Raw genomic sequence first — 19,564 nt, 5'->3', positions numbered from 1 at the left:
ATAGCATAGTTGCCCTTAGAAAAGTAACTTTCTGCAAAATTGACATTGGTTTTTTGAAGTATAGACACATTACAAAAGTGAACACTGATTCATGCCAAAACTGTTTGGGCCATAGAGAAATATAGATTTTTTGTTTGTTTAAAGTGAAAGACACGTAAGCGATGAACACTCTGATTCCCAAAAAGCAAGAGAAATGTATTTAATTTACACACTACATTTGATCGTCAGTGATCGATCAAAGTTCCGGCAATGTAGGAGACCAACATGAAATGGTAGTCATATCAGTGATCAAAATGACATAACATCTAGGGTATACTTACTTGTTAATTGGATTTCGAGGCCGAAATGTTGCGCGAAGTTCGCGCCTAAGCACCATCATAATCTTCAACACGGGCCTTGTGAGGCAGGCTGCCCTGAAGTCATGCAGCTCTGTAACGCATGACAGTGGTGTGCCTTCATCGGCTATGTAGGACAAGCATCCAGAGTTTTCTCGGCAGCAGCAGTTCTCTGCCTTGGTTGGCATGACCTCGCAATGATTGCAGGTACACCAGGTTGAAACATCTTCCATGCGACTAGGCTCAGACTCCTGCTCCGGGGATTCATCTTATCTTCCCAACTATCGTCTGATTCGCCATCGTTTCCACATCTCTCGTTCCCTTAGTTCCTCCTCTGAATACTCAGGCTCGTATTGGTAGGGCTGTATTGTTGCCATTATAAGACGGGTATTTAGATGAAATACAAGAAACGAGTGTAATCAATTATGCTAGTGCAAGTACCTGTTTACAGGGACTTTGTACAAGGCAAATAGCTGAACAGCGCAGAAACGATTACTAGGCGATCTAAACTAAATACAGTGAAACGATTGGCGTGCATTCGAAGTGGGCTTTTAAGTGGCTGTTCGGCTGCGGACGCCACATTTTGTTGATCCTGTTCTATTCTGCTGAGACGTGCTGTCGTGTTCCCGTCTGCAAGAGGAATACATAAAGCTGCCGCAAAGCGGACTTGCTAAATCAAGTAATAAGACATTGTTTTGTGTTTGGGAAAGTGTGATTAGTACTAGTAGCGCCGCGGTTTTACTGCGGCTCTTTGTGCCTCGTTCTGCAACATAAGCACTTACCAGAGTCCACCTTCTTCTCCTTCAACAGCGCCTTCACTTTTCTGCGCCCTCTGCCCCCCGACCGGACTTGACTCCGCCCACTACAGCCTCACTTCCTACTTCTAGACTGTGCGCGCGCATTCCAAGTGGGTTTTTGAAATGGCTGTTGGGCTGTTTGGGTGTGTGGGGGTGCGAAGGTAAGGGAGCCAAAGTCTGATTGAAGTGTGGTTAGTTGTTCCTTGGCTCTTAACACATAATGTGTGTTGCCCAGGTTAAATTCTGATATGGTCTCAGTGTATGGTTTAGATACAAAGCCTGATACTTTTTGCTTAGAAAGACACGTTGGCTAAGAATTGATTTTGGTTGATTGTGTAAAGTATTTACAGGGAATGATCACGTATCACATTAATGTTCTATTTAGGTGGGCTTATTTATATAAGAAAGTGTAAAGTTAGCTCTGTGATACAGGTGGTGGAACCTCATTATGGCGAACATTTACGTATTGGGAAACGCTGTTTGAAAAGTTCCCTTGGGACTGCAACTGAGGGCAATGCTTCTGAGGATGAATATAATGATGAGCAAATGAATCAGGTAAAAAAAAAAGGTTGTAATGTTGGTTCTGAATTATCTATACAAATAACTACTCAAGGAGGTAACGAGTTAGTTAACCCTGAGCTACCTAGTGGTTTGGCAAAAACAGACCCCACGACTCATTTCCTTGCCTCTTCAAAGGTTAAATCCCTCGTGCCTACTGATAGCATCACATACCCCAAGAACCTACTTTTGCAATGTACCAATTAATGATAATTCATTGCTAGGTTCTGTTAGTGATATTTCAACTTTTCCTGCTTCAGATACATCGCTAGTGGCTCCAGTTGTCCTAGCCGAATTACACAGCCGTACGAGACTGTCCAATGGTCCATCCACTCCTGCAGCGAACTCTCATGGCCTTAGAGAACAAGTCCATTTTCATGCTGCAATTGCATCCAATTTAAGACAATTTAAAGAAAACACGAAAATTGATGTGCGCTCATCCAAAACAAAATCCATCCATACGGCTAGCTCTCCAGCTCACGACTGTACAGTTACTCATGAGGATTTGAACCATCATCAATTGCCTATTTTAGGTATGTACCTAAATCAACAGAAAGAAAGAAATGAACACATACGTTTTCCAAATTCATCTCTACCACTTTATCCACTTGAGGATACGATGATAGACTTGAATAACCAAGAACTTCAAAATGTTCCTGTCTTCGCAAGAATCTTGAACTTGCTTGATAAAGGCCATGAGTATACACACGGAGCAATCCATGCCTTGAGTACTTCTAATGCTGAAATTATGAACACACTAAGCAGAATTGAAGGGTTTATGATGTCCCAGGAAAATTGTAATAATTTCTGGGCGTTGCAATTGCTGATTGTAAAGCATATGGAGAACAAATCAGAGAGGCAAACTTTAAATACTTATTGTAACAAATTTACACAAACTGAAGTAGGTCCTGATGCAAACACCAGCTGTCCAAACATACAACTTTAATCTGGTAATAGGCAGAGTTCAGTCCCTGTCCACGAGTACCTTGAGATTGCCAAGCTTCAACATGATCGCCTATTGGTCCTTGAAAACATCATAATGGCCGCAAACTTAGTACCTCCTGAGATAATTGAAAAAGATTGTCGAACTTCATCGGCAACATTGGAGGCTGACATTGAAAGACTTGATAGCCCTTCAGCACTAACCGATCTTATTGATCTCAATATTGCTAATCAATTACTGTTAGAAGAGCGAATAGAGACTAATGAAGTACAAAGTGATTTACAGCAATCCACGTTTTTCATGTCCAGGAAGGCAAAAAAAACTATTTGCAAGAGCTCAGAAAAGAAAGGGAACGACTACTACTCCACTAATTCCTGTAGTCATGCCCGAAAAATCAAAAAAGAATTCTAAAAAAACAAAAAATATAAAAACGTGTTGTCCTAGATCAGCTTATATTTGTGGTGGACAAAGGCAGTTGGATGACATGGGCATTGATTTAAATCAATTGAATAAAGAAAGTCAGTCACACTTAGAAGTGAATGGAGCTCAGGGGGAAGTTAATTTTCCCCAATCTCAGTCACTGGAAAAGAGGCAAGAAGTAGTATTTGGACCAAAAGAAGCTGTTACAGGAGGGTTATATGAGAACTCTCCAATGTTAATACAAACCCAAATGCAAAGATTTTTCGAGAAAATGGATAAGAAAATCATGTCTATGTCTGTTCAGGCTATGAATGTACCAAATAGTAGTACAGGCGATGTTGAACACAAAACAACACACAATGAGAGGGGCGACCAAAATGATAAAGCTGAAGGTGGTTCAGTGTTTACCTTGGATATAGTTGCCGGCCTATGAGAGTGGCCTTAGAAACATCGCAAACCTGCTCGGTCACAAATGAGAATATAAGAGATGTAGTAGAAAAACTGGAAATTGAGGTGCCAAATAAAGAAATCCCTCTAGAAATGAAATCAGTGATGGGATGGTGGGCCGACATAACAATGATTGACAAACCCAGCTTAAATCGTGCTGCTGTAATGAAAATCTTTCACCAAATTCCAGCTCTATGCAATTTGGTATCAAATGACATTGATTGGATTAAACTGCCTTTTTCACGTAACCATCGAATGATATGTAAGTTTCAATCACCTATCATTGCATCTTTAATATGGACCCATTACACAGACCTTGAGTTTCTAGGCTATAAGCTATTTGACTTTCACTCAATGGAAGATGTGACCAGCTTTATTGACTATCAAGAAGTAGAAGTACAGCAAACTCTGAAAAATGACCCAAGGGACACTCAAATTACAATGTTGCATGAAAAGGTAATGGCACAAGCAGAGTCTGTCGCACAAATCATAAAAAGTCTTGCTTGGTTAGAACCACTTATGACATCTATCTTTAAAGAGAATCCGGTGGAAAACAAATTATAAAAAAATGTCTTTACAGTAAAATCCTGGAACTGTTGCGGGTATAATAATTTAAAGGCATGGTTTAGGACATTATTAGGCCAAAAACAACCCGCAATTATTGTCACGATGCCTGCTCCCGGGGAGCTGGCTCAGGCCCTGCGTCCCTGAAAGCGGACATCAAGTCCGCGGGGAAGGTCCCAGCAACCCCTTATAGGGGCCCTTTGGACAGCGTCCTGGCGCCTATGGCGCCAGGCTCCTAGAAAACGTCAGTCCTGGCGCCATAGGCGCCAGGCTCATTATGAAAGTGTTTGGGTGCACTTACCTGATGCAGACCATGCTTCAGAACCCCAGCCTCCTTGAGGCCTGAAAGGAACTACTTTACCTGTGGGACTCATTTACCACCCGGGCGTGGTCGGGGAAGGATACATATCTGATTGGAGGAAGGACACATTCTAGGAACTTCTTCCAAGGCTATTTAAACCACTCCCGATCAGCCACACGTGCTTCGCCTTGTTCTGCATCTAGCAGCTGGACGCTCACCGTGTCTGCTCCTGCATCTTGACTTCTGCCACACCTGCCAGCATCCTGAATCACCTGCAAAGGAAGGGAACAAGAGAACAGAAGAAGGAAAAGGCCTCACCTGCTAAATCTGCATCCCAGAGACATTTCGCCGACAATCCTGAAAAGGAAGAAATTTATTTTTAAAAGCACATCGCATCGATCGCTGCAGCGCCGCATTCTACTCACCTTTACAGGGCGTCTCCATGTTCAGCAGCGACCATCCGGATTCGCAGTCGCGCCCCCGTGCCTAGGGAGGAAAAGACAAGAACAAAGGTGAGAGAAAGAAGGGAAAAGGGAAGCTAAAACTCCATGTCAAGACTTACCTGTTGGGTCATTCCCTTTTCATTTCGGGTCCGCGCCGCATCCAGGCATTTTCGGACCCCGGCCCCTAAGGGGAAAAAGACATCAGCGTTAATGAGTGAATGAAAAGACATTACCAAAACACTCATTAAAGTCTTACCTGATTTCCACAAGGATTTCACCGCTCACCTCGGGTCGGTGCCTGTTCCCCGGCATTCCGTACCCCGGCCCCTATGGGGAAAAAGACACTAGCATTAGAACATTAATGCATGGACACAAGGGGAACCACTTATAGAAAAACTTACCTGGAAGCCAAGCAAGTTTGGTTCTCACCCATCCGAAAATCCAGTGACGTAACTGGATACCAACGCGCCCCTGCATCAGAAGCAGGATGGAGAGCTCGTCCTTCCGGACCCTAAGGTGAGACGCTACGGGGAAGCACAGAAGGGTTTTGAGGAGGGTGAGAGGGGTAAGTGGGAGGCCGATTGCATTACCCCGCAGACAGTTTTCCCCCTATTCTCACCTACAGAAGGATACTTCTGCGAGTCAGACAAGCCAGATTTGGGGCCCGGTCCAGTCCGTCTTCCGAACCCTGCGCATCACCTTAGACGAGGTCACAGCAGCGCGAACCAGGCCAGCGCCTCCGTGGGAGTCAGGTGAGTGTTACAATTATTATGCTTCAAGAAACTATGGCCATCGCAGATATCTCTGTGGAGGGGTTTGCTGCCTTTTTTAGTCATGCTCAAAAAGGTCTAACAGGGCGTCCAATGGGTGGCTTAGCCATTTTTGTATCCTTGGCGTATAATGTAGAAATTAGGCAGATTTACTCATCCGAAGAAATGTTGGCCATTGTTTTATTGTCAAGCAGTATGTTGAATGTTCCCTTGTTAGTTATATCTCTATATTGGAACCCTAATAGAGTCTCTATTGATGGTATTCTTGAGAGACTGAATGCATTATTGGCGGATGTAGTGGATGACATGCCTAATGTTGAAATTATCCTGGGTGGGGATTTTAATTCAACTCTTTTGCAGAGTCATTCAGAACATGAATTTCAGTATGATCGGTATGCAATTTTATCAAATGAGAGAGGACAATTGTGGGTACGCTTTTTTGATGAATGGAACATGCAAATTATTCCTTTTGCAATCAAGGGGCGGAATATGACCTGGCAAAGAGGACCATATAATTCAATTATTGACTATATTGTCATATCAGACACTTTTGCTAGGACAGCCCCTCCTTGCATAATTGAAGAATCAGCTCTTAGTGACCACTTTTGTTTGGAATTTACACTGGAGCCCAAATTGGAGGTACATAAATTGTATACACCATTAATTTTACCTAAAATTGATAGACAGATGTTATCTTAAAGATGGGATCTAAATATGTGTCGACAACTGAATGGCGTAGTGAACCATGATATGTTAAAAATTTAACCCAAAAATGTTGTCTATGGCAGAATGTAGGTCAATAGACCTTAGAAATGAGGATATGATACGTAAACATCTCAATCAAATAGCCAGGGGGTGCAAGCAGGAGTCGTCTACCAATGTAGCTGCCGGCTTCGATCTGGGTATTGCGAGAAGAAAAAGAGAGAAAAATTTGGAAATCAGGGCCCTGAAAAGGGTTAACAACATCTCACTTGAACATGCAATGCTTAAGAAAAAAGCTATTTTGGTTAAGTATAAAAATGACATTAGAATCTTGAAATTTAATGCATATCTGAAAAAGAACCAAAAAATGATTAATTTAATGCTTGGAAGGAAAACCCTGGAGATCTGGGGAATATTAAGAGGCCCCATGGAAAGAACCCAGGCTCAGAAAGGCTCCACAGTGAGCGGGGCTGCATGGGTCGAGTTTTATCGGAACAAATACGCTTTGCCTGAACAGTTTAAACATCTCAGGCATGACGGAAGTGTAGGAGATTTACCGGACAGATGCCCATGGAGGGTCGAAGCAATTGAGTTAGTAATCACTAATCTTAAGTTTTCAAAAGCAGCTGGCCCTGACGGAATTCCACCGTATCTATTGAAGGATGATCCGAAATTTTGGGCTGCCTACTTAAATCGTTGTTATGATACCATCTTTATAACAAAAAAGCTTCCACCGTCTTCATTAACTGCTCTGGTTATCCCCCTGCATGAAAAGGGAGGAACAGCAGACCCAGCCAACTTTAGACCGATCACCTTGATGGATACCTCAGCAAAGGTGTTCGCTGCTCTAATTCTTAGAGAGCTGAATACCTTTATATCTGATACACGGATTCTGTCACGTTTTCAATCGGGATTCCGGAAAGGAATGGGAACACAACTAAATGCAACAATTCTTGCGCATTTATTGAAGAGCTCGAGGTAAGATTTAAAAGGTCCGATTTATATGGCATTCGTTGATCTGTCTTCAGTGTTTGACTGCGTTATTAGAGAAATTCTGTGGGATAAGATGCGTGAATATCAGATACCTGCTAATTTAATAACAATGATTGCCATGCTTCATTCTAACACTAGTTACAGGGTAAGAATTGATGATGCCGGTCGGTTTACTGATCCTATAAGTACTCACATTGAGGTAAAACAAGGGTGCAATTTAGCGGCTACTCTTTTCAATTTGTATTTATCTGATATTGAAAAGTTGTGGAAGCACTCTATATGTTTCCCAGCAAAATTGGGGGACCTGTGTACAAACTGGTTGGCATTTGCCGACGATGTAATCCTATTAGATCAGACGCCCTTTGGACTACAAAATAAAATACACTTGTTCTCAAATTTCTGTGAAAAACATAATCTTTCTGTTAACCCCAGTAAATCAAATATAATGATTTTTTCCAATAAAAAGAAAACAGTGTCATTTAAATGGTTAATTAATGGAAATTTGATACCTCGCTCTTTGGGGTTTATCTACTTGGGACACAACCTTACCAACTCTGACTCGCTGTCAAAATGGCAAGTGGCGATTTCAATCAAAGCCCTCCCATTGATCGCCCAGATGAAGATCATCCATGATAAGCTGTGTGAATTCTCACTTATTCTTGTTATTGAGTTCTATCTGCTTAAGGTAGAATCAATTATTTTATATGGTCTAGATCTATGCACATTATCGATTGGTCACATTCTAAACGCTCTGCAGGGTAGGATATGGAAAAAAGTATTACATCTACCAAACTCCATCCCGAATTCCATCATCATACACGAATTAGGATTGTCATCCCTAGCATCTAAATTGTTATGGCGTAGATTAGCAAATCTGGCAAAAATTTTACAGCCTATTGGTAATTCCCTTTATGAGGATTTGGCAGTAATGATGATGAAAGGTAAACCAATCTCATTAAAGAAGGTATATAATGAGTTACAACATGCCTTGGTTTTGATTGCGCAGAGTACAACAGACTTGGTTACTGTACCACAAATTGTAAAAAACAAACTATTTATTTATGATTGGGCAAATACTGCCGATTTGATTGGTCAATATAAAAGTTATACAGAATACTCGAAATTTCGCCACAAGCAGAGACCTTTACTTATGTATAACAGGCAGGTACCAAGCAAGGTGGTGAGAGTAATGTATATGCGTTTTAAATTTAATTTGTTAGCAACTAAAGATCGTATGAAATACTGGAAAAATAATAACAACGATCAGTTTGATGTAAGTTGTATATTTTGTATGACCGGTACAAGTGAATACCTGAAACATTTGGTACTAGATTGCAAATCTTTTGAAATAGACAGATGGAAATATTTGAGAAAGTATGCCTACTGTATTAATGGTGTTAATTTAGAATCATTGTGGGTTCAATGTATGTGGGGATTTAGGATATCTCTGGTAATTGCATTGGTTCCTCTTCTGCGATGCATTGACAAAAAACTTGAATTAGCAAATGTACAGCTGGTTTGAATTAAGTCGCAGATTTGCTTGGACACCGAATCAATCTGCCATGAGGTGAATTTTTGAAACAGAAATAGATCCACTCGTGTTGTAAACCTTCGCATAGGCTTGGATGAGGTTGAACCTATAACCTAGAAATATATATGGAATTGAACTTTTAAATGTTTTTAAGTGTGTAAAAAAAAAGGGACAATGTTTGATAATTGTATATAGGTAAAAGTGAAAAGGAATTTTGTGAATTTTTGGATATATGGCGGAAGTTTTGTATAATTGTATGTTGTAAAGATGTTTTCATCGAACACAATAAAAAAATAAAATGGCAAAGCAGCTCCAATGTTGTCTGATCTGAAAGGGTCTGTTTACACTAGTTGAGGAAAATGGCATCTCCATCGAGACATGTCAATAGCATGTGCATAGAGAACGTTGACACGAGACGTGCTTTGGCTTTGTGAAAAGATCCGTACGCGTCTAGTGATGTCAGGTTCCGGTGTGGGTGATCTGAATTCTTGCCGTGAGTGCACTTGAACTTAGAGTGATGCCTCAACGGATGAAATTAGCACAAGGTGGCCACGCCCAACCCGTTGTTTTCGCATGTGTAAAAGTGCGGAAAACTAAGGTAAGATGCATGGGAAAATGTTTTAGGATTGATTGCAGTATGCTTAAAAAAACATGCCGGAACGATCGGGACAATAATATTTTTGAGCGCACTTCCCCTTTAATGTCCGCCAATCTCCCGGGAGGTCCGCCAAAGACAGGGTGAACAGCATGGGTGCCAGCACACACCCCTGCTTAAGTCGCACAGAGGTGGAAATGTCCATAGTGCAGGCACCCATACTACTCAACTTGAGCACTGGTATTTTCATGCAATGTTCTAATGAATTCAAGGATGACCTTGTCCAGGTTACACTTCTAGGCCACGCATTGGTCACCGGCAGGCGAAGCCAGCCCACCAGCACCAAGGACCACAGAACAAGGACATCACCTTTTTTGCTACCTGTTTACTGCCGTGACTGCCATCTGCCAGACTCCCTGGCCGTTTCCCTTCGCCCTACCACAAGGTAACATTTGCAGCCCTTCTCTGCACTGTCACCGCATATGTTATGGGTCAATATTCACCACTATTATATCTCCACTCGCCCTTTTTTTTGTTATGATTCCACACTATTTTACATTACTCACCAGCGCTATACCGCCTTTGCAAATACGGTGATCTTCAAATTTCACTTGCTAAAATGCCATTATGTTGTTTCTAACCGCACCTGCTAAAATCACACTTAGGCTGCCTGTAAACTTGCATCGCTTAGAATTGCATTAATTTACTGCTTTGACTTCTTGTGTGAATATGCTGATTTCAACCTCGACTGATAATGTTGCTCCTAGTCAGCCTGGAATCTGGTCACCCCTCAATTGTTTATCCATGCATTTTAGCCAAACTGCTGCATCTCGAATTTAGCTGCTCACCCCTTGCATTTTAGCCAAATTGACTCCTCTTGAACTTAGTGGTTTATCCATGCATTTTAGCCAAACTGCTGCATCTCGAATTTAGCTGTTCACCCCTTGCATTTTAGCCAAACTGCTGCATCTCGAATTTAGCTGTACACCCCTTGCATTTTAGCCAAACTGCTGTATCTCGAATTTAGCTGCTCACCCTTTGCATTTTAGCCATACTGCTGCATCTCGAATTTAGCTGCCCACCCTTTGCATTTTAGCCATACTGCTGCATCTCGAAATTAGCTGTTCACCCCTTGCATTCTAGCCAAACTGCCACACCTCTAAGCTAGCTGTTTACCCAGGTACTGCGGCCAATCCGCTCTGCCCAATCTAGGTGCTACTCAATGTATGCCGACCTCACCATCTAGCATGTGTCTATTCACCACTAACTTGGTTGCCTACTTCCTGATTAGCCTCAATAATGCTTTACCAATCAAGATGGCTCCACACTCACCCAACTTGCCAGCCCCTTCCAGGTCTAACAACCAAGTGCCATACCTAAACCTAAATGACCCCCAGGTACTGCTACTGTCCAGTCACCCACGCACCACTACAGAAAGGAACCTAGGACTCAGAACCAGACTAGCAAAAATCCACAAGCCCCTTGCCCACTCATTGCCCTTCACTCAAAATTCTAGAACACCGCCATTCCGACCTAATCCCTCCACACAAACTAGTAACCCATCAGAAAACCTTCACCCTACACCCCTCCTTAACTCCCTCATCCAGGGCACTCCTGAACCTAAACAGGACAAGCGCCATACTACTACTTCAAAGAATTCAACCACTACCTCAAAAAACTCAGTTTGCCCTAAAATTAAGGGAGCCTAAATAATGCCAGATCGCTAGTAGCTCATGCTATAGAAATTGCTGACTTAATCCTCACTGAAGACCTCGACTTCCTGGCCATCACTGAGACTTGGTTACACCCAGCTGCGGGCCCTATGCTCGTGCTGGCAGTCCCAGACAATGACTCTATCTTAAGACAAGACCGCTCCAATTCCAGAGGAGGTGGTGTCGCCATCATCCATAAGTGCAGTCTCGCCATGAGACTAGCTACCTCTACTGATGCCCTCTCTTGTGAAACACTAGCAGTCAAATTAACACTCACCAACTCCCAAACTCTTAACATCTATCTGATCTATCGCCCACCAGGCCCCATTGGCACCTTCGAGGAAGACCTTAACTCGATTCTATCTAACAACCTCAAAAGCTCCACTCAAGCTCTTACCCTAGGGGACTTTAACTTGGGCTTTAATGACCCGGATGACCATCCCGCCAGCGCCATAGCTAACACTCTCACTGAATTAGGCTTCGTGCAAAGTTGCACGACACCCATGCACGCAAAAGGCAGAACACTCGACTGGGTGGCTGACCACAACTGGCTAGTGAAAATCACAAATATTTCACCTCTAGCCTGGACTGACTACCACTTGGTATCATTCATGCTCTCCACCGACAGACTTCCACCCCCACCCATCATTAAAGCCCCACCCACTCTCACCAGAAACAAGAAGAACATGACAGTAGAAAGACTTATCCCTAATCTACTCCCTACAGTTGGACCCTGAGTCACTGGACGAAGAATACAACAAGATTATGGCCTCCACGCTGGACCGCATCGCCCCCCTTAAACTTAGATCCAGTAAACCAAAAACACACCTCAACAAATGGTACACACCATTCCTCAACAACTTAAGGCAGAAAAAAAGAAACTGTGAGGCCACCTGGAAAAAATCCCCTTCAGTCTCTAACAAATTCAAACTCTCCAAACTAGCTGGACTCTACAAAAAAGAAATCTACCTAGCCAAACAAGCCTCCTATGACTCTCGTATATCCCAAGCCAAATCCAACATGAAAGAACTTTTCTCCATCTTTAAAGAAATAGAAACCCCCATAGCACCCCTTGACACGTGCACCAAAGACAAAAATTGGTGCTCAGAAATTCAAAGTGCCCTAGCGAATAAGATCTCCAACAAAAGAGCCACCCTGAATGACACACTCAACCCAAAAATTCTGGATAAGCTCATGCCCACAGACCCCACTCGCTTCCAGTTCTCCAAAGTCAACACCCTGGAAGTTGAAAAAATTATCCTGTCACTTAAACCGTCTAACTGCCAGGGAGATCTGTGCCCAGCACAGCTCATTAAAGATGCTGCCCGTGATCTCTCCCCTTTCATCACGAAATTGATTAATGCCTCCTTCGCTACTGGCTCCATCCCTACTAACCTAAAACAATCCTGGGTACTCCCACTACTGAAAAAACCCACACTTGACCCAGCCATACCTACAAACTACCGACCTATAACAACTGTTCCCTTTTTACTAGAAATTCTGGACAAGGTTGCCTATGTACAAATACAGAAGCACCTGGAAGAACACAACCTCCTAGGATCTAGACAATCTGGATTCCGGCCCCAATATGGGACTAAAACTGCTCTTATTGACCTGAAAGCACAGATAGATCTGCTCAGAGACAATGGACAAGCTGCCCTTCTCCTCCTCCTCGACCTATCTGCAGCATTTGATTTGGTCGATCACTCTGTCCTATGCTCACACCTCCACACTTCAGCTCACTTTTCCACTGAGGCCATTACCTGGATCACATCCTTCCTTAACGGCAGGACTATGAGGGTCTTCTCTCCCACGGCGGCAGCTGACCCTATATCCATCACCTGTGGTGTTCCTCAGGGGTCCTGTGTCTCCCCCACACTATACAACATATTTACCAAGCCCCTTTTCGATGATTTGGATCATCTTGGTATCACCTACACTAACTATGCAGATGATACTCAGATCCTCCTTCCGCTTTCTGGAGATTATGGAAAGGATTTGGCCTTGCTAAATAGGGTGTACATCATCATCCAGGCATGGATGGCCACTCATGGACTATGCCTGAATGATGATAAAACAGATCTTATCATCTTAGGTACGACATTCAGTATAAAGAAACTTGGCCCTGCATATAATTCCTTCGTGATTGATGGGAACAACATCAAAGTCGGACAGGAGGTCAAAACACTGGGATTCTACCTAGACTCCAATTTCTCCCTCAAAAGACAAGTGAGTTCTCTTGCAACTTCCACGGCTTATATGTGTAAATTAATCCGCGCAGCCAAACCCTTCCTGTCGAACTCCAGCTGCCTGACACTTGCCAGAGCTCTCATATTGTCTCGCCTCGACTACTGCAATGCCATTTATTTGGGATCCACCAAGGCCACCACCAGAAAATTGCAAACCCTCCAGAACAATGCTCTCAGAGCAGCTCTGGGCATTTCCAGAAGAGAGCACATTACAGGATTCAGCCAACAGAACAACTGGCTCTCCACTAGAGATAAAATACTCTTAAAAATAGCATCACTCACCCACAAGTCTCTTAACAATGCTGCCCCAACCTACCTGATCAACAGATTCCACAGACAGTCCTCCTCAAGACCCGTCAGAACTGCATACAAAGACTGTTTATCTGTTCCCCACTACAAACGGGCCACCATAGGGGGCAACAGTTTCCCGGTAAAAGCTGCTAAACTCTGGAACTCGCTGCCTCCAAACCTTAGAGCAGACCTTCCCTATCAGAACTTCCGATCCAAGGTAGTCTCCTGGCTGAAACTGGAGACCCATTAAGATTATGAAGTGCCCTGCGCTCTCCACACACGTTGTAACCACGTGTGCCTTCTTGCTTACCCTATATTACGGCCCTATAACATGACTGCTGACTTGTATATAACACTATGTACCTTATTTTTGTATCATGTATATTCCCTGTGTATTGTAACCAAGCTTCGAAAATTCTTGTAAATGCTGCACTCTGATACCCCCGGGTACGCTTGCGCATTATAAATAATAAAAACAAACAAACAAACTTCTTTAGCTTTTCCCACATCAAATTACTCTTAACGGAATCAAAGGAAGTCTTAGACAACAAATAAAATACACAATGGAGGATTATCATTTCGTAAGGCTAATGTGAGCTGTAGCAGAACCGGCTCAAAATCCCTTTAGACATTCACTGATGATGCAATTTGCTTCATTGAAGTTCCCGGAAAAGGAAGATTGCAAAAATGTGCTTGTAACATCCAGGAATAAAAACAATCGATAATTCCTGGGGTCCTCTCTGGCGTTTTTCTTGTGTACTGGTATTAATATAGATTTCTTCAATGAGTTGGGTATGATCCCTTTTCCACATATCTCGTTAAACAAAGTTGTTAATATGTCCGCCCATAACTCTGGCTCTTTTAACAATATGATGTTAGCTAGTCCCTCTGGCCCAGGGGCCTTGGATTTCTTAAGTCTCTTAATTATAGTCAGAACATGTCACGCCGAGATTACTGCGATGTCTATGGACACCTCAGTCCCCAAGCACCGGTCAGGGAGAAATCAAAGAATGCTCCCTAACCAGTTATTGAGACCACAGGTGCACAAGAGGCAGGAGCGCGGGTACCAGGTAGCTGCAAGGGAAGCAGGTTAGGAAATCGTGAGTACAAGGTCAATAATCACGAAGGGCAATAGTAGGAAGGAAGTAAGAACAGCACCTACCAATGTTGTAGTGTGAGGAGGGAGCGGGTAGTCCCCAGGTGGTGGAAAATAATAGAACACCCAGAGGAGGACGGGTAACCTGGTTCCCCTTGATGAAAGAACCTGAAGTAGTGCTCAGCGTTCAAAGGACAGAGTCCACAAAAGCAGAACGATATCCAGAGGCAGTCCTAAATCCGTGAGCCAAAGTTCCAAAATCCTGAGGAGCAAAAGTTCCAAAACGCCAATTCCGAGGTACAAGCAAAGGCAGTCCAGTAACACGAAGCACAAGGTCAATAAATCCAAGAAAACAGAGTTCCAAGCAACAAATCCAAGGGAAAAAACGAAAGCAGTCCAATTCCAGAAACTCAAGGTCTAATAGCCAGAAGAACGGGATCCAAGCAAAACGAAACGCCACTCGAACACTGTTGAACAGCTGAGAAGCGGAGTAGTCCATGATCAGTGTTCCTTTATGCCAAAGACCAGATCATGTGACTGCAACCCCATCAGGTCACATGGGCGGCATGGCGTGTCACGTGATAGAGAGGAGCAGGAAGCGGCAACGGGATTCGTTGGGCGAAATCTCCTAGTATCACGTGACCAGTATTGGATGGCACGTGACCAGGAAGTGGTGCCGGCGTTTCGTGATGCACCCCATCGCCATCGGGCCACAATCGCCAGGAGCCTGATTGATGTTTTCCCAGCGCAGAACTCCGCGCGTGATGGATTCTGGGGATGCGAATCCGTGTGGAACGTCTGGAGCAGGTATCAGGCGGGGTGGTCTGGATTGTACGTGTGGTTCGTGTGGGTGTCATGACAGAACACTAGCAGGTTCAAAGTTCATTTGCAAGTCACTCTGTGGTTGTTTGAGCATAAGCGGGCTCCTGGGCCCCATATTTCTTCACAATGTACTTAGCCCAGATTTCCTTACTCATAGCATTGGTCACCATACTATCCTTTTTACCCTTAACACTTACCAGGGTTTCCCAAACTTTCTTGTTGCTACCCATTGTAAGCGTAGCAAACAAACTCTGCCTTTGCATATTTTTGATCGAATACCTCCTTCTTTTATTCCAATTATTAGATCTATTTTTTCATCAATTGAGCCAGTTTTGCCCCAGGTGGGCAGGTATTCTAAATATGCCTTATTTCTGACGGAGATGGCACTTCACCCTTTTTATCTCAACATCATATATTGCTGAATTTGGCCTGCCACTGAGCACCTTCTAGGCATCCCCAACCACCGGCACAGACTCCACCAGCCCAGTGATCCACTGCAGAATTTCATTACCAGTCATGGACTGCAGTTGATTTAGACTAGATACATGATCGTGGGCCAAAAGGGTACGGAATGCAAACATTTTCTTATCAGTACAACTCAATCCTTTACCCCATTATTCACATACAAATATCGTACTCTAGCTTTAGGTTACTGCATTAATTCAATCTTATTAACCAGAAGCTGCCTAACCCAGTTCAATAAAGGTGTATTCACATACACTTAGTCCAATGTAGCACACTTACTTACATGAAACCAGGTATGTTTGCCCGGTATGTCAGCCGTAGTGTGCCCATTCAACATAGTATGGTTCCACTCTTCTAAAAATTTTGACCAGAGTTTCACTTTATTTAATGTGTGCCATAGTACTGCTGGACTTAACATTCACAGTTTCAACTATTGTGGTGCTGTTCTTACAAGCATCGAGATCACCACCCAACAGAATCATACCATTTTCATTTGACATCCACCATTTCATCAACAATCTGTCAATAACTTCATGAATGTTATTAGTACATGCTAAACCAGGCGGGTCATAGGCATTTAAAACCAAAATCTTCATTTCCTTATCCCCAACAGTTTTTAGTTCTACGGCCAAAACCTTGTGTGCATTACAAGGGGCCTTGAGTTCGGCGGCAGCCATATTATGCCGCTCTACCCAAGAGGCCTTCTTTGAAATATATCATACCCATCAAGCAAAAAGCAGTTGTCAACCAACATTCCTGTAAAAGGAATATGTCACAATTTGTAAGAAATGTATGTCCACAACTATTGCTAGTAAAATGCCTATGACCCTGTTTATTCCATACAAGCACGTTGTTTAATCATGGCCTTTATGTGGATTCACAAGGAAAAAAACGGACAGCCACCTCCAATCGTTGGCTTCCTTTTGCCCTTGTCCAGTACAGTTGCCATTGGCCCCCTGTCTGCCATCTTTTGTCATGGTGACTTTAACAGCACGTTTAGTGTCTGAGGCCTGCCCTATATCGGGCCTCTTAATGTTGGTTACGTGCAAATCGTATCCCATTTTAAAACATTGGGAGTATGTGCCATGATTAAATCAACTGACTCTCTTGTATAGCAATGAACCATTGTAGGTATTTCAGCGTGATCGACAAAATCAATGAAATTTATGTAGTGGAAAATAACAACCACACATGATTCAGGTAAATTGATGAACACTTTATTAGTAAAGCGATAGCAGAGACATAAATCAACATGAGACTGCAACACAAGTGAACCCCCCCTACCCTTCCGGGTCCAGGTATCTTGTACTCACAGGAATACATGAGTGTCAATGACAGGGGGAGGGAGGTAGTCTCAGCCTGGCGAAGTCACACCTTGCTACTTCATTGCTGACCTCATTGTACAGTCTTTCGATGTCGGCTGCACTTGACAGCACTTGTTAGTATTATCAGTAAAAGGAGCACAGTGCAAGGCATTTCTTCATGTGAATAGACTCCCTAGAGCTTCACACTCTCCGTGAGGCAAGCGAGAGGTCTAGTAATATGACATCCGCCAGCTAAAGCCGCCTTTCAGTAAAAGGCGAGAGCAATAAACACGCTTAGCTATGCCAAAACAGATATATGTTGGAAACGTGAACAGGTAAGGCGAGCATTCTTAAGTGGTGCTTGAAGCACTGTTCTAAGGGTGACGTGCATTGTACCATCCATCTTTCTGCAGGCTTTAGACAGTGGTTTAAACATGCTGTGACAAACCGCATATTGTGGTATATGGTGATCATATAGCAGGGGGGTACTTAACTGTGTTTACAGTATTACTTATTTTTCCTCCACAGTCCCCTCCTATGAGACCTTCAATCCAGTCTCATTGCACACTTTTGTTAATAGAGCAGACTTCACATGCAGGCATGTCGTAGCAAATGCTGTCTTCAGTAACCTGGCAATACACAACTTTAACAATTTGAGTGAGTGACATCTTGGCAAGAGCTGATTACACGTTGACAGAGGCATTTACAAACCATGGAGAGGCAGGACAACTGTAAGCGTAGGACCACAGCTATCAATTATCGCGCCTAGCGGTCCTAATAGCCTTACAATCCAAGACCCAAAAGACCAGGCAGACTCATTGCTGCTGTGTAGGGGGTCACGGTATGACAAATGTGCATGATGTCCACCCTTCCACATCTCTTTCGCAACTGTCCCATATTTTGAGTGAGACAGCTGATAAAATTGCTCCTCTGAGATTTGCACAACCACGTAGATTGCCATCCCAACCGTGGTTCTTGGACCAATTAAAAAGTATTAGGCTGAAAGTCAGACAAGCCGAACGTAAGTGGCGTAAATCCTATGATCCCCTTTATAAGGACCACAAGCCGAACGTAAGTGCGCAAATCCTATGATCCCCTTTATAAGGACCGCTATAAGGCTTGCCTTGCAGCTTATCACACAGACATAAAAGCTGCAAAAACTTTGTTTTTCTCCCAGAAGATCGAAGCTGCCCTATGCAAAACGAAAGCACTGTTTTCAGTTGTCAAGTCTCTCTCCTCATCTGATACACTGACAGAAAAGGTTAGACCCACGCAAAAACTCTGTGGCGACTTATCCCAATTTTTTTATAACAAAGATTGGTGACATACGTCGCATTATTGCCAGCACAGCTTCTATTTCCCTTAGCTCTACTAACCATCTTGACCATTCTATGCATACAGCTGAATCTGCCGAATGGTCCTCCTTTCCTACGTTCTCAGAGGACAGCGTCTTGGCAGCAATCCAAATGATTAAATCCTGCTCTCCATCAGATGCCATTCCAATTGACCTTATGAATTCCATCTCCCCTAATCGTGTGACAGTACTCACAGTTGCTGTGAACAATTCTTGTCAATCTGGTCTGGTTCCGCCTGAACTCAAAAAGGCTATAGTTGCCCTCTTCTAAAAAAAAAAAGCCATCGCTCGACTCCACCATCCTAGCTGATTTCAGTCCCATCTCTCTTCTTCCCTTTTTGGCTAAACTAATTGAATCACCCCTTTTCTCCTCATTCCTTGAATCCTCTCATCGGCTTGATCCAGCGCAAGCTGGATTCAGGCCTGACAGAGGCACAGAGAGTGTACTAGTTGCCATTCAGGACAATATGGCCAGGCTGGTAGACTCGGGAGTGGAGGGGGTGTGCAGGGTTTGGAGACCTGATATTGTTAGATCTGTCAGCGGCCTTCGACACTGTCATCCACCCCATCCTGCTGTCTCGACAGGCTCAGATAGGGATATCGGGCCAGCTTCTAGCCTGGTTCACCTCGTTCCTGGAGGATCGTAACCAGACCCTCTGCATGCCACCTTTTCTATCTGTTCCCTGCTTCTCACTTGTGGTGTTCCACAGGGCTACCACTTGCCTCCGATCCTATTCAACATATACATTTGGGCACTTGTGTGTCTCATCCGCTCCTACGGCATCAATTGTTACTCGTATGCCGACGACACCCTGATCCGGTTAGACCTTGATGAGGCTGCAATGTCGTCGCGCCTGCAGGGATGCCTGGTG

Source organism: Ambystoma mexicanum, chromosome 8 (assembly GCF_040938575.1).
Source record: "Ambystoma mexicanum isolate Mex_15411 chromosome 8, UKY_AmexF1_1, whole genome shotgun sequence".
Taxonomy (NCBI): Eukaryota; Metazoa; Chordata; class Amphibia; order Caudata; family Ambystomatidae; genus Ambystoma; species Ambystoma mexicanum.
This window is presented reverse-complemented; position numbering follows the sequence as displayed.